Consider the following 14266-nt stretch of genomic DNA (forward strand, 5'->3'; position numbering starts at 1 on the left):
AACCCCAATGCATAGGGGTAATGTAATCCCAGCACTTTGGGAGGCCAAGGGAGGAGGATCACTTGAGCCCAGGAGTTTGAGATCAGCCTGGGTAACATAGTGAGACCCTATCTCTATTAAAAAAAAGAAAAGTTAGGTGATTTGCCCAACATCACAGCTTAAACTAGGTCTGTCTGATGCCACTGTCCTCTATGACATACTGCTTTCATATCACTCTCAGGAAAGCACTGGAAATGACGTGAATGAGTAATATTAACATCTGTCCCAAGACCTCAGGGAAAGGCTGTCATAGCTACTTCTGATTATAGCCCTGGGACATTCAAGGAGAGACCCACTGATCTGGCCTCCCATGACCCTCTCCAACCCTATTCTCTTACCAGCTGCAACGAGCCTAATGACCCTGATCCAGCAAAGCCTCAGCTCACTCAGCCTTAACCCACTAATTCTCTCTCACCAGGGGAGGGAACCCTCAAGGCATAGAGGGTTTTCCAAGAAACAGGCTCTATGCCACCTACTAGCTGACACCCTTCTAAACTGGTAAAGTCAGCCCGGTCCAACCCTCACTTGACGGACAGACAGGACAGAAGGGAAGATATAAGGAAGCAGGGGTATTGGGGGCACAGAAATTGCCAGGTTTGACTTGCCCCAAGATCCTCCAAAGCTGCTACTATAGGACAGGTCCTGAGCTGGCCAGCTAGCATTTGACTAACCTCAGTTTCCAAGACTTCCGGTGACTGGGAGCACTTTAGTGGGGAAGAAATTGAGAAATTGGGGCCAGGCACAGTGGCTCACGCCTATAATCCCAACACTTTGGGAGACCGAGGCAGGCGGATCACTTGAGGCCAGGAGTTGGAGACCAGCCTGGCCAACATGGCGAAACCCCGTCTCTACTAAAAATACAAAAAATTAGCCGGGTATAGTGGTGTGCGCCTGTAGTCCCAGCTACTCGGGAAGCTGAGACAGGAGAATTGCTTGAACCCAGGAGGCAGAGGTTTCATTTACCTGAGATCGTGCCACTGCACTCCAGCCTGGGCAACAGAACAAGACTCTATCTCAAAAAAAAAAGAAAAAAAGAGAGAGAGAGAAAGAAAGAGAGAAGTCATAAGAGAGACTGCAAATAAGTTGTAGCCTTAGTTCCACCATAAATTCGCTGTATGCCTCTAGACAAGTCACCTACCCTTCCTCAGCTCAGCTGCCACAACAAAATGCCATAGATTCGGTGACTTAAACAACAGAAATTTATTTTCTCGCAGTTCTGGAGGCTGGAGTCAGAGATCAGCCATGGCCAGGTTCTGGTGAGGGTGCTCTTCCTGGCTGGCAGATGGTCATCTTCTTGCTGTGTCTTTACATGGTGGAGAGACAGCAAGTTTTCTGGGGTTTTTTTGTTTGTTTTTTTGGGTTTTTTTTTTTTTTTTTTTGAGACATAGTCTTCCTCTGACACCCAGGCTGAGTGCAGTGGCATGATCTTGGCTCACTGCAACCTCCACCTCCCGGGTTCAAGCAATTCTCCTACCTCAGCCTCCCGAGTAGCTGGGATTACAGGCATGCACCACCAGGCCTGGCTGATTTTTGTATTTTTAGTAGAGACGGGGTTTTGCCATATCAGCCAGGCTGGTCCCGAACTCCCGACCTCAAGTGATGCACTTGCCTGGATCTCCCAAAGTGCTGGGCTTACAGGCATGAGCCACCACACCCAGCTCGTGTCTCTTCTTTTTGAGACATAGTCTTGCTCTGTCACCCAGGCTGGAGTGCAGTGGTGCAGTCTCAGCTCACTGCAACCTCCATCTCCTGGGTTCTAACGATTCTTATGCCTCAGCCTCCCAACTAGCTGGGACTACAGGCACCCGCCACCACACCTGGCTAATTTTTTGTTTTTTGTTTTTTTGAGACAGAGTCTCGTTCTGTCACCCAGACTGGAGCGCAGTGGCGCGATCTCAGCTCATGGCAAGCTCTGCCTCCCAGGTTCACGCCATTCTCCTGCCTCAGCCTCCTGAGTAGCTGGGACCACAGGCGCCCCCCACCATGCCTGGCTTTTTTTGTATTTTTAGTAGAGACGGGGTTTCACTGTGTTAGACAGGATGGTCTTGATCTCCTGACCTTGTGATCCGCCTGCCTCAGCCTCCCAACGTGCTGGAATTACAGGCGTGAGCCACCGTGCCTGGTCAATTTTTTGTATTTTTAGTAGAGACGAGGTTTTACCATATTGGCCAGGCTGGTCTCAAACTCCTGACTTCAGGTGATCCACCCGCCTCCGCCTCCCAAAGTGCTGGGATTACAGCCATGAGTCACCACACCTGACCTTGGTGTCTCTTCTTATAAGGGCACTAATACTGTCATGAGGCCCCACCCTCATAATCTCATCTTATCCTAATTACTTCCCTGATTAATTACTCCATTTCCAAATACCATTACATTAGAGGTTAGAGCTTCAATATAAGAAAGCAAGAAGGATCAACTGATGTGGAGAATGCAAAGGGTTCTGCAGATTATAAAGCCCCATACTATACTAAATATGATTTTTATTTTAAATCTGCTATCAACCAGCCAGAAAGAATCCTCAACCTCAAGGTAAAAGCCTCCCTGGAAGTGGGGACACAGTGGTCCCGCCTTGCTTTATCCATCACACATTTACTGGGCATTGGGGATCCCAGCATGAATGAGTCCAGTGGCTCCATAATAACAGTCATCGTTATGATCCCATACTTGAGTGATGGCAAGAAAAAGTTAAAAAAAAAAAAAAAATGCTGGGCTGGGCGCGGTGACTCATACCTGTAATCCCAACACTTTGGGAGGGTGAGGCAGGTAAATCACGAGGTCAGGAGTTCGAGACCAGCGAGACTCTGTCTCAAAAAACAAACAAACAAACAAACAAAAAATCCTAGACTTTTGAGGCAGGCCGACCTTGGTTCAAATCAGAACTTCATCACTGAGATGCTATGTGAGTCCAGGCAATTCGCTTCCCCTCCCTTCCTTTTTATTTTTTCTGTTTTTTTGAGATGGAGTCTTGCTCTGTCACCCAGGCTGGAGTGCAGTGGTGCGATCTTGGCTCACTGCAAGCTCTTCCTCCCAGGTTCATGCCATTTTCCTGCCTCAGCCTCCCGAGTAGCTGGGACTACAGGCGCCCGCCAACACGCCCAGCTAATTTTTTTGTATTTTTAGTAGAGACAGGGTTTCACCGTATTAGCGAGGATGGTCTCAATCTCCTGACCTCGTGATCCACCCACCTCGGCCTCCCAAAGTGCTTGGATTATAGGCGTGAGCCACTGTGCCCGGCCCCCTCCCTCCCTTTTCTATAAAATGGAGCTAATATGTGCCAACCATTACACCAAGTGTTTTATATACAATATGTCATTGAACCTTCACAATAGCCCCTTGACAAAGGTATGACTATAATTTCCATTTTACAGATGAAGAAATAGTCTCAGGCCAGGCATGGTGGCTCACACCTGTAATCCCAGCACTTTGGGAGGCTGAGGTGGGCAGATCACCTGAAGGTCAGGAGTTCAAGACCAGCCTGGCCAGTGAAACCTTGTCTCTACTAAAACTATAAAAATTAGCCGGGTGTGGTGGTGGGCACCTGTAGTCCCAGCTACTCAGGAGGCTGAGGCAGAAGAATCGCTTGAACCCAGGAGGCGGAGATTGCAGTGAGCTGAGATCACACCACTGCACTCCAGCCTGGGCAACAGAGTAAGACCTTAGCTAAAAAAAAAAAAAAAAAGAAAGAGAAATAGAGTCTCTCAGAGAAGTGAAAAACTTGTCCAAGATCACTCAGCTAGTAAGTATCAGGGTTAGAATTCAAACCCACATCTGCCCGGCCCTGTTGCTAGTGTTCTTTTCACAGATTGCCTACATTTCCATGATGGTCATTATCATAATACCAGCAAAGATGTGCAGAGTACCAGCTAAGTACCTAAGTACTTTTTAACTGCATTATCTTATTTAATACTCACAACAACCCTCTAGAGCGGGTACTATTTTAGCCCCATTTTATTTATTTATTTTTTTTTTTTTTTTTTGAGACGGAGTCTCGCTGTGTCTCCCAGACTGGAGTGCAGTGGTGTGATCTCGGCTCACTGCAAGCTCCGCCTCCCAGGTTCACGCCATTCTCCTGCCTCAGCCTCCTGAGTAGCTGGGACCCGCCACCACGCCTGGCTAATTTTTTGTATTTTTAGTAGAGACAGGGTTTCACCGTGTTAGCCAGGATGGTCTCGATCTCCTGACCTCGTGATCCACCCGCCTCGGCCTCCCAAAGTGCTGGGATTACAGGCGTGAGCCACCACACCCGGCCTTTTAGCCCCATTTTATCGCTTTGGGAACTGACGTCAGAGAGGTGAAGTGATTTGTCCAGTGTCACACAGCTAGGAAGGGGTATAGTTGGGAAGCCAGCTGTGTGTGAGTCCGGAACCCAACTCCTTGCTCAAACACTATCTTGCCTCTCTTCCCTAGTGAGGTCAAGCAGGCATCTTTATCTCTGTCTGACAGATGAGAAAGCTGAGGCCCAGCAAGAGGTAGTGACGTGCCTAAGAACACACAGCAAGTCAGTAACTACACAGCGACTTAAGCTCAGGCTCCTGAGTCTCAAACCCAGGATAATTTCCTCCACTTATAATCTTGAGCATCAGAAAATGCCCCCGTGTCCACTGGACATTTGGAAACCCTACACCTAGCTCCCCTGAAAGTGTAGGGAACCCCCTCTGTACCAGGCCAGGTATACAGACCTAGGGGTCTTGGGGGAAAACATTGCAGGATACTGTTCGGGGAAAACAGCAGTTGAGCTGGTGACCCATGTGCCCCTAGCTTTGGGCACCTCCGTCTTGATCTCCCTAAATCATGGACCCCGAGCTGGGAAGGGGAAAGTTCCAGAGGAAGCTGCTCCAAGCCTGGTTCCCAGTGTCTAGCACAGCTCTCTGCTATGATTTCTGCTGAAAAACAAAAAGCTCGATCCTCTAGGCCTAAGTGCTAATTACCAATAATGACATAATAACCATTGCAGACCCAGCAGCCAAACAGCCCCAACTAGAAATTCTGCAAAGCTCAGGCTCCGGAACAAAAGATTTGGGCACTCCAATTGAAACTGATGCCCTGGCAGAAAATATCAGAAGCAATCAGAAGCAAAAGAACCTCAGGGTTGACCCAGCCAAAGTATGATCTGACAAATGGAAAGGATGATGACCACTCACTTTTTCTCTCATTCATACATTTATTGAGATTCTACTGTGTGCTCAAAATATTCCTAGATCCAGAGAGAATAGGCCTCATATAGTCATTAGTTTATACCCTAAATATTTACTGAGTACTTCCTATGCACCACGCACTGTTCTAGGTACAAGGGATATAACATTGAATAATACAGACAAAAATCACCATCATCACAGAGCTTACATTCCAATGGGAAGAGAGACAATAAATAATAAAATATAGTATGTCAAAGAGTGATAAGTGCTATGGATAAAAATAAGCAGAGAGTGCTGAGGTTAGAGGACAGAAAGGTGTTACAATGTAAGATAGTCAGGAGGCCTGGTGTGGTGGCTCACACCTGTAATCCCAGTACTTTGGGAGGCCGAGATAGGAGGATCACCAGAGGTCAGGAGTTCAAGACCAGCCTGGCCAACATGGCAAAACCTCATCTCTACTAAAAATACAAAAATTAGATGGGCATGGTGGCATGTGCCTGTAATCCCAGCTACTCAGGAGGCTGAGACAGGAGAATCCCTTGAACCTGGGAGGCGGAGGTTGCAGTGAGCCAAGATCGTGCCACTGCACTCCAGCCTGGCCAACAGAGCAAGACTCCATCTCAGAATAATAATAATAATAATATAATAATAATAATAATAATAATATAAAAATAGGCCAGGCGCAGTGGTTCACAGCTGTAATCCCAGCACTTTGGGAGGCCGAGGCTCGCAGATCATGAGGTCAAGAGATCAAGACACCCTGGCCAACATGGTAAAACCCTGTCTCTACTAAAAACACAAAAATTAGCTGGGCATGGTGGCGCATGCCTGTAGTCCCAGCTACTGCGGAGGCTGAGGCAGGAGAATTGCTTGAACCCAGAAGGCAGAGGTTGCAGTGAGCTGAGATCGTGCTACTGCACTCCAACCTGGCGACAGAGCAAGACTCCGTCTCAAAAAATAAATAAATAGCTGGGCACGGTGGCTCACGCCTGTAATCCCAGCACTTTGGCAGGCCAGGGCAGGCAGATCACGAGGTCAGGAGATCGAGACTATCCTGGCTAACACGGTGAAACCCCATCTCCACTAAAAATACAAAAAATTAGCTGGGTGTGGTGGCAGGTGCCTGTAGTCCCAGCTACTCAGAAGGCTGAGGCAGGAGAATGGCGTGAACCCAGGAGGCAGAGCTTGCAGTAAGTAGAGATCTCGCCACTGCACTCCAGCCTGGGCGACAGAGCGAGATTCTGTCTCTAAATAAATAAATAAATAAATAAGATAGTCAGGAAAGGTCTTATTGAGAAGGTGACATTTAAACAAAAAGTTTAAAGAGATGAGAGAACAAGCTACAAAAGTGTTTGGGCGTAGAGTATTCTGGGTCAAAGGACTAGCAAGTGCAAAGGCCCTGGGGTGGAAGTGTGCTTGATGGGCTTGCCTGGGATCATGCCTCTAGTCATTAATAGCTGAGGGGCCTGGTGGGAAAGGAATCAGACACAGACAGACTAATGTACTTAAACTCTCTTTAGCCTCAGGACAACCCAGGAGGTAATATTTTGCCCACTATTCTCACCATCTCACAAAGGCGTGAGACCAAGAGAAGAGAAGTAAATGATCCAGCCAGGTGCAGTGGCTCGTGCCTGTAATCCCAGCACTTTGGGAGGCTGAGAGGAGCGGATCACTTGAGGTCAGGAGTTCAAGACCAGCCTCGCCAATATGGTAAAACCCCATCTCTACTAAAAATACAAAAATTAGCCTAGTATAGTGGTACATGCTTATATTCCCAGCTACTTGGGAGGCTGAGGTAGGAGGTTCGCTTGAACCTGGGAAGCAGAGGTTGCAGAAACCCGAGGTCATGCCACTGCACTCCAGCCTGGGTGATAGAAGGAGACTCCATCTCAAAAAAAAAAAAAAGAAGTAAATGGTCCCACATCACACAGCTAGAATAGGCAGGTCTGTCTGACTCCGCCTTTCTGCTTCTAGTCTCTGGCCTATCTGTGGAAACTCTAAATATTTATTGAGTGAATGAATAACTCAATCAATCCTATACATTTCTCAAATCCTTCCTTCTTAATGAACTCTTTTATGACTTCTTATTATCTCTACCAATCATAGAATAACGATGACAACAACGACAATAATAATTCCAACATGTCTGTCAGCTACGGACTGAGTACTTCATACGAATTATTTAATTTAGCCCTTAAATAATCCTATGAGAAGATGCTAATATTCTTCCCATGTTATAGGGGAAAACACTGAAGCTCACTTAGGTAACACAACTTGCGAGAGGTCTCACAGCTGGTAAGGGATGAAGCTGGGATTTAAACCAAAGTCTCTCTGCTCACAAATCCCTACTTTTAATCCTGTAGTATTAGTAGAAACCTCTGACCTCAATCCATCCCCTTCCTTTTTTAAATCAGAAAATGAAGGCTCAGGAAGGTTAGGTAATTTGCCCAAGATCTCACAGCATAGAGAGCTAGGGGGGCTGGTGTTCCTTTCACTCTACCATTTTTGGGACTGGGAACCAGGTTTTCTCTTTTAGGCCTATTTCCCAGCCTCTGTGAAAGTCTTGAAGTCATCTAGCTCCCGAGGATGGTTCCAAGGAGTTCACAGTCCATCACTGTCCCCCCAGCGTAAGCCTGGATGGCATGGGGCCCTTCCTACTCTCTGCTTTTCCTGAATGCCTGCAGTGGCATCATCGGAGGCTGCAGAAGGGAACCTGTCTTGGGTGGGGCTAGGGTGTCCCAGGAAAGGGGGAAGAGGGTAGGGAAGCATAACAGATGCTGAGCCTCCTGCTTTAAAACTGGCTTATCAGGTGCAATTTGTTCAATAGAAACCGTAGCAGATACTCCCAAGTCCCTAGATTAGGAAGGGGAAAGGCAGAAGAAGTTTCTAAGAGGCGGCAGCAGCTACAACAGTAGCTTCCTGCCACTGAGGACTCACTAGGTGCTTTCTGTACATTATTGCCGATCCTTACGGTAAAATCAGTGCCACTCTACAGTGGAGAAAACTGAGGCTCAGAGAGGTAAAGTGACAGCCAAGACCACTGCACCACATGCATCTATGGGACAGTGCACAGGGCGTCTGGAGACCTGGGCTTCTACTGTGCGACCTTGCTCCAACAGACACTTGCTCTGATCTGCGGCTCCCTGTGTCTGTTCCATAAGGGACTTGGTGGCTAGCGTCTGTTGCATGATCCAGAAGGCTGAGGGATCCAGCTCTACCCTGGCCACCAGACCTCCAGAAATACTGAACATCACACTCTTCTCACAAGTACCAGAAAAAAAGGGCTTCCTTATCCACTCCCAGAGGGGGTGGATTAAAAAAAAAGCTATCTATTTTCTATTTTCTAAATATGTGTCCTGTTTCAAGGCTGCTGCTGGCTTTGGCCTCCAGCCAGGGCAGGGCCTCTAGTGCAGGAAGTGGGAGAGTGCCCAGGCCTCAGGACTGAGAATCCTGGGGCCCAAGGCCGAGGCAGGCAAGGGGCAGGAGGGGCGCCAGCTTGGCAGTGGGCCAGGACCCCTCTGAAGACGGGCTGGTTTCTTCTTTTTTTTTTTTTTTTTTGAGACGAAGTTTCACTCTTGTTGCCCAGGCTGGAGTGCAATGGCACGATCTCAGCTCACAGCAACCTCTGCCTTCCAGGTTCAAGTGATTCTCCTGCCTCCCAGTAGCTGAGATTATAGGCATGTGCCACCATGCCCGGCCAATTTTGTATTTTTAGTAAAGACAGGGTTTCTCCATGTTGGTCAGGCTGGTCTCAAACTCCCGACCTCAGGTGATCCGCCTGCCTCGGCCTCCCAAAGTGCTGGAATTACAGGTGTGAGCCACCACGCCCGGCCGGGTTTGTTTCTTTATATTTTCCTTCTTTTCTTGGCTAGAATGGGCTGCCAGGAGAGGTAAAGGGGAAGCAGTGGGCGGGATCAAGAAGATTGAGGAGTCCAAATAATGATGGCTTAATTAGCTCCTGTTTATGGGTGCCCAATACTTACAGACATTGGGCCAGGCCATTTGTGGAGATTATCTCATTGAAGCCTCCGCCCTTCTCTGGGAGGAAAGCTTGCTGTTCCCACTTTACTGAGGCGGAAACTGAGGTAGACAGGGCAAGTGAGTGACTAGAGGCCACATGGCTTTTCAATGGCAGGGCTGGCAGGGCAGCCAGGTTATTGACTCCTAAGAGAGGCAGCCACTTGAATGGGCTGGGGTGGTGGAGAGGAGGGGAGAAGGTGGGAACTCAAGGGGAGGAGCAGCATGGGAAGGCCCTGGCAGTCTCTCTGAGCAGAACAGGCAGTTGTGAGGGTGCAGGAAGGAGAGGGGAGCCAGTTACATCCCCAAAGCCCTGCCTGACGTGGGCCTTACTTCCCTGACCAGCCTCATCCCCTGTCACTGCCTGCCTCTCCCTTTGTGCTCCAGCCACACCAACGACAGTGCTCTTCTATCCTGAGCACAGTATGCAGGCTTGAGCCTTTGCACATGCCATTCCCTATACCTAGAAAGTTGTCCCCACCATTGCCTACTTAGAGAGCTCTTACTCATCCTTCAAAGCCCAGCCTAGCTCTTTTCCCGTTGATGCGCCTGAGTTAACCACCTGCTCCCCTGGGCTCACTCTCACATGGCAGTTCGTCCTTAAGGAGCAGGAACACTGCGTGAGTCACCTTTGTGCCCCCAGAACCTAGCCCGTCAGTTCTCAATAAATGTTTACTGCCTTTAGTTGTATTTTATTTATCACTGAATCTTCGAGGCAAGCAAAACAGATTTTCTTATTCTCACTCTCAAGGCAAGGAAAAGGAGGGCAAGAGAGAGGGAGTGATAGGAGTACCTTCTTTCTTTTTTTTCTTTTCTTTTTTCTTCTCCTTCCTTTCTTTCTTTCTTTTCCTTCCTTTCCTTCCCTTCCCTCCCTTCCTTCCTTCCTTCCGATCTTCCTACCTACAGGGGTTTCACTTTGTCAAGTAGGCTGGAGTATAAATGTGCAATCACAGCTCACTGCACCCTTGACCTCCTGGGTTCAAGGGATCCTCCCACCTCAGCCTCTTGTGTAGTTGGAATGACAGGCACATGCACAATGCCCAGCTGATTTTTGTATTTTTTGTAGAGATGGGGTTGCTCCATGTTCCCTAGGCTTGTCTTGAACTCCTGGGCACAAGTGATCCTCCTGCCTCAGCCTCACCAAAGTGTTGGGATTATAGGTGTGAGCCACCAGGCCTGGCGATTCCTGAGGTTGCACAGACACTCAATAACACTGGTAGGTCTAGAACCCAGGGCTTTTCTGCACCACACAGCTCCTGCCTGGCTCCCACCCCAAAGAGGTCTCATCCCTACCAGACCTACCAGGGTCACCACAAGGGACCCCCAAGATAGGAGTGGGTGCCCTGGGCCCTGGTGGCCACAGGCCTTGCCCCAGTGTTCAGCTCAGGCATAGCTGCTGCCTAAGCTGAGGGGAAAGGTAGTGAGAGCAGCTAAATAGCTTTTACCCTCAACCCAGCTGTGCCTCCTCCTCCCAGATATGTCCCTCAGGCAGAGACTCCAGTGGGCCCCACTGGCCCCAGGCCTCAAGATCTCCCTCTGGGCCGGGCGCGGTGGCTCAAGCCTGTAATCCCAGCACTTTGGGAGGCCGAGTCGGGTGGATCACGAGGTCAGGAGATCGAGACCATCCTGGCTAACACGGTGAAACCCCGTCTCTACTAAAAAATACAAAAAACTAGCCGGGCGAGGTGGTGGGCGCCTGTAGTCCCAGCTGCTCGGGAGGCTGAGGCAGGAGAATGGCGTGAACCCGGGAGGCGGAGCTTGCAGTGAGCCGAGATCTGGCCACAGCACTCCAGCCTGGGCGACAGAGCGAGACTCCGTCTCAAAAAAAAAAAAAAAGATCTCCCTCTGGCCCTCTCCTCTCCTCCCTGCCACTGCAGTTCATTATCATGCCCTGCTGGCTCTGCCTCCTAAACAGACTTCACATGGCTCCCTGCTCCCCATCCCATGGCACAGTCCCCAGCCCAAGATCTCGGCATCTCTCACCTGAACAGTTCCCCCTGCCCCTGTCCCTGCCCCTCCCTACTTACTATCCAGTGACTCCCCATTGCCATGGGTCAAGTCCTCCTCACTGTCATGAGCCTATCTCTTCAGCTGCATTTCCCCAAGTGCAGGTCATGGCTGTGTACCTTGGCACAGGCAGTTCCTTCGACTAAGAATGTCTTTTTTCCTGCCCTCTACATAAGAACACCTATTCAATAAAGGTGGTGTTGGTGGTTTCTGTATCCTTCTTCCCAACTAGACTCCAAGCTCCTAGTGGGGAAGGTGGGGAAGGACTACACAGATTCATCTTTGGGCCCCATGCCCAGCACAGGGCCTGACATAGAGGAAAAGCAGATGACTAGGAAACGGAGGTACATTCTTACTTCCATGAAGCCACCTCCCTCCCTTCACAGGCCTTCAGGAGTCTGTCAGACTAGGCTGCTATCCACCTGTCCCCAGAAGTTCTCTCCCAGATCTGGTCTCTCCCGTCCGAAGAGGAACATCTTTATAATCCCCAAATCATATTCATAATTATAATAACGACAACCATTGCTACTATTTGTTGAATGCTCACCATGTGCCTCATTATTTAATCCTCACAAGAAGCCTAAGAGGTAGGTAGGTTCTTTTATTTTCCCCATTTTACAGGTAAGAAAACTGAGGCTCCAAGAGGTTAGATATCTTGCCTAAGGTCACACAGCTGGTAAACAATAGATGTGAGATTCAAAGCCAGGTCTGTCTGACCCTCAAGCAGCAAGCTGTCCAGCCTTCTCCTGTTTTCTGTTATCTTTTCTCTTTAAAACTCTTACAGCAACAGGCCTGGGTGGGGGTGCAGTGTGTGTGTGTGAATTTATTCATCCGACGAACACGCCAGTAGCTCCCACCAGCCCTGTACTGGTCACTAGCGATAGACAGAGAATTTAGATGTGCACTCTACCTCCTTGAGAGAGATAGGAGAGTTTCACATTAAGAATTTGGGCCGGGCGCGGTGGCTCAAGCCTGTAATCCCAGCACTTTGGGAGGCCGAGACGGGCGGATCACGAGGTCAGGAGATCGAGACCATCCTGGCTAATACGGTGAAACCCCATCTCTACTAAAAAATACAAAAAAACTAGCCGGGCGAGGTGGCGGGCGCCTGTAGTCCCAGCTACTTGGGAGGCTGAGGCAGGAGAATGGTGTAAACCCAGGGGGCGGAGCTTGCAGTGAGCTGAGATCCGGCCATTGCACTCCAGCCTGGGCGACAGAGCGAGACTCCGTCTCAAAAAAAAAATAATAATAATAGAATTTGGGCCTTAGGGCCGGGCTCGGTGGCTCACGCCTGTAATCCCAGCACTTTGGGAGGCCGAGGCAGGTTGATCACCTGAGGTCAGGAGTTCCAGACCAGCCTGACGAATATGGTGAAACCCCCATCTACTAAAAATACAAAAATTAGCCAGGGATGGTGGCACATGCTTGTAGTCCCAGCTACTGGGGAGGTTGAGACAGAAGAATTGCTTGAACCCAGAAGGTGGAGGTTGCAGTGAGCCAAGATTGCACCACTGCACTCCAGCCTGGGGCACAGAGTGAGACTCCATCAAAAAACAACAACAAAAAAAAGAATTTGGGCCCTGGAGTGAGCAGGCTTGGTTCGGAGCCCCAGCTGTACCCCTAAAGAACTGTGGGATTCTGGGTGACTCATTTGGCTTACCCAGTGCCATGAAGCGGGGATAATAATGCCTGCTTCAATGGGTCTCCTAGGTCACTGGGAGGAATGCATGAGATAATGTGTCTGAAATAGCACAAAACCAGCCCAGCCCATAAGAAATAGCCAATAAATGGCAATAATACACATGATGACTAGCAAGTCCCAGGCTCCCTGGGCCACGGTGGGATGTAATTCTCCAGGGCCCTCCCTAGAGTCGCCTCAGCCAGAGCCAAATAGGAATATGGATAATAATGCCTAATCCACCTATTTTCTAATTAAATAATTCTTCAAGGGAGGTGTCTTTTCATAACCCTACTTTACAGGTAAGGCAACTGAGGCAGAGAAGGGGTTACAGAACCAAGTCACACAGCAAGAGTGGCTGAGCTGGAACCTCCACTCAGCTCCTCCCACACCAGGCAGAGCCCAACCCTTGTCCCAGGGTCCTGGCCAGCCTGCTGGGAAGTTCAGGGGCTCCTGCGATTCCAGTCCCAGCTGGGTGAGAAGTTAGAAGTAGGAGAAATGAGCCAGAAAGAGGAACACATAGTCCCCTCCCAGAATCCCAGGATGAGCCCAGGGCTGGGAAGTTACCAAATGGGGCCCTGTGCTGCGCTCTTCTCATCAACTCCTTCCCACACGTATGTGTTGTGATATGTACATCACAGATGAGGTCTCCAAGACTCACGAGAAGAGCATGCCTTGTCCAGAGTCACACCTGGATAAGGAAAAGTGGCAGTACTAGAAGGGCAGAGTCCCTCCTCATCCCTCCAATTTCTGCCCCAGATCTTCCCAGCTGCCTCTCTTCTGATGAAAACTAGAGGCTCTGTCACTCCCTCTCCAGGAAGTCCAGTTGCCAGGCCGCTCTCTGTGCTAATTGATACATGCTTGGTTCTTGGCCCCTTACTAAGTTCAGAAGACCCAGAGCTCACTTTACCAGAGCCCTGATCCCCAAGAAAGTCACAGTCTATTGAGGAAATAGATAGGGAATTTACATCACTATCTATAGATAGAAAATAGGGAATTCACGTCACTATCTATAGATAGAAAATAGATAGGGAATTCACATCACTGAGCCCCTATCATGCTGGCCCCTTTTGTCCATTAGCCATTTAATCCAATACAAAGCACATTGATAGGCACACCGTAAACCATCAATAAATATGTTCATTCCTTTGGAAACATTCAATGAGCACCTACTATGTGCTACTATACTCTAGGTGCTGGAGATACAGCAGTGAACAGATGAACAAAAAATCCCTGCCCTTGTGGGGCTTACACGAAAGAACAAATACACTTGTGTCCCATAAGTATTCATATTCTTATTTTGCAGATGTGAAACTGAGATGCAAAGAATCACCCACCTGTAAGTGACAGAAAAAGGATTCTATTCCAGCCCAGTCTGCCCCAAAGACCT

The 14266-nt window shown here is 49.0% G+C and overlaps 1 protein-coding gene across 8 annotated transcripts in view; it reads right to left on the reverse strand.

Moving 5' to 3' along the window:
- EPB41 (erythrocyte membrane protein band 4.1) overlaps positions 1-14266 on the reverse strand; it is a 231993-nt gene that overhangs the window by 210471 nt on the left and 7256 nt on the right. The window lies entirely within an intron of this gene.

This window comes from Trachypithecus francoisi, unplaced genomic scaffold, assembly GCF_009764315.1.
Source record: "Trachypithecus francoisi isolate TF-2019V2 unplaced genomic scaffold, Tfra_2.0 Lachesis_group12, whole genome shotgun sequence".
Classification (NCBI taxonomy): Eukaryota; Metazoa; Chordata; class Mammalia; order Primates; family Cercopithecidae; genus Trachypithecus; species Trachypithecus francoisi.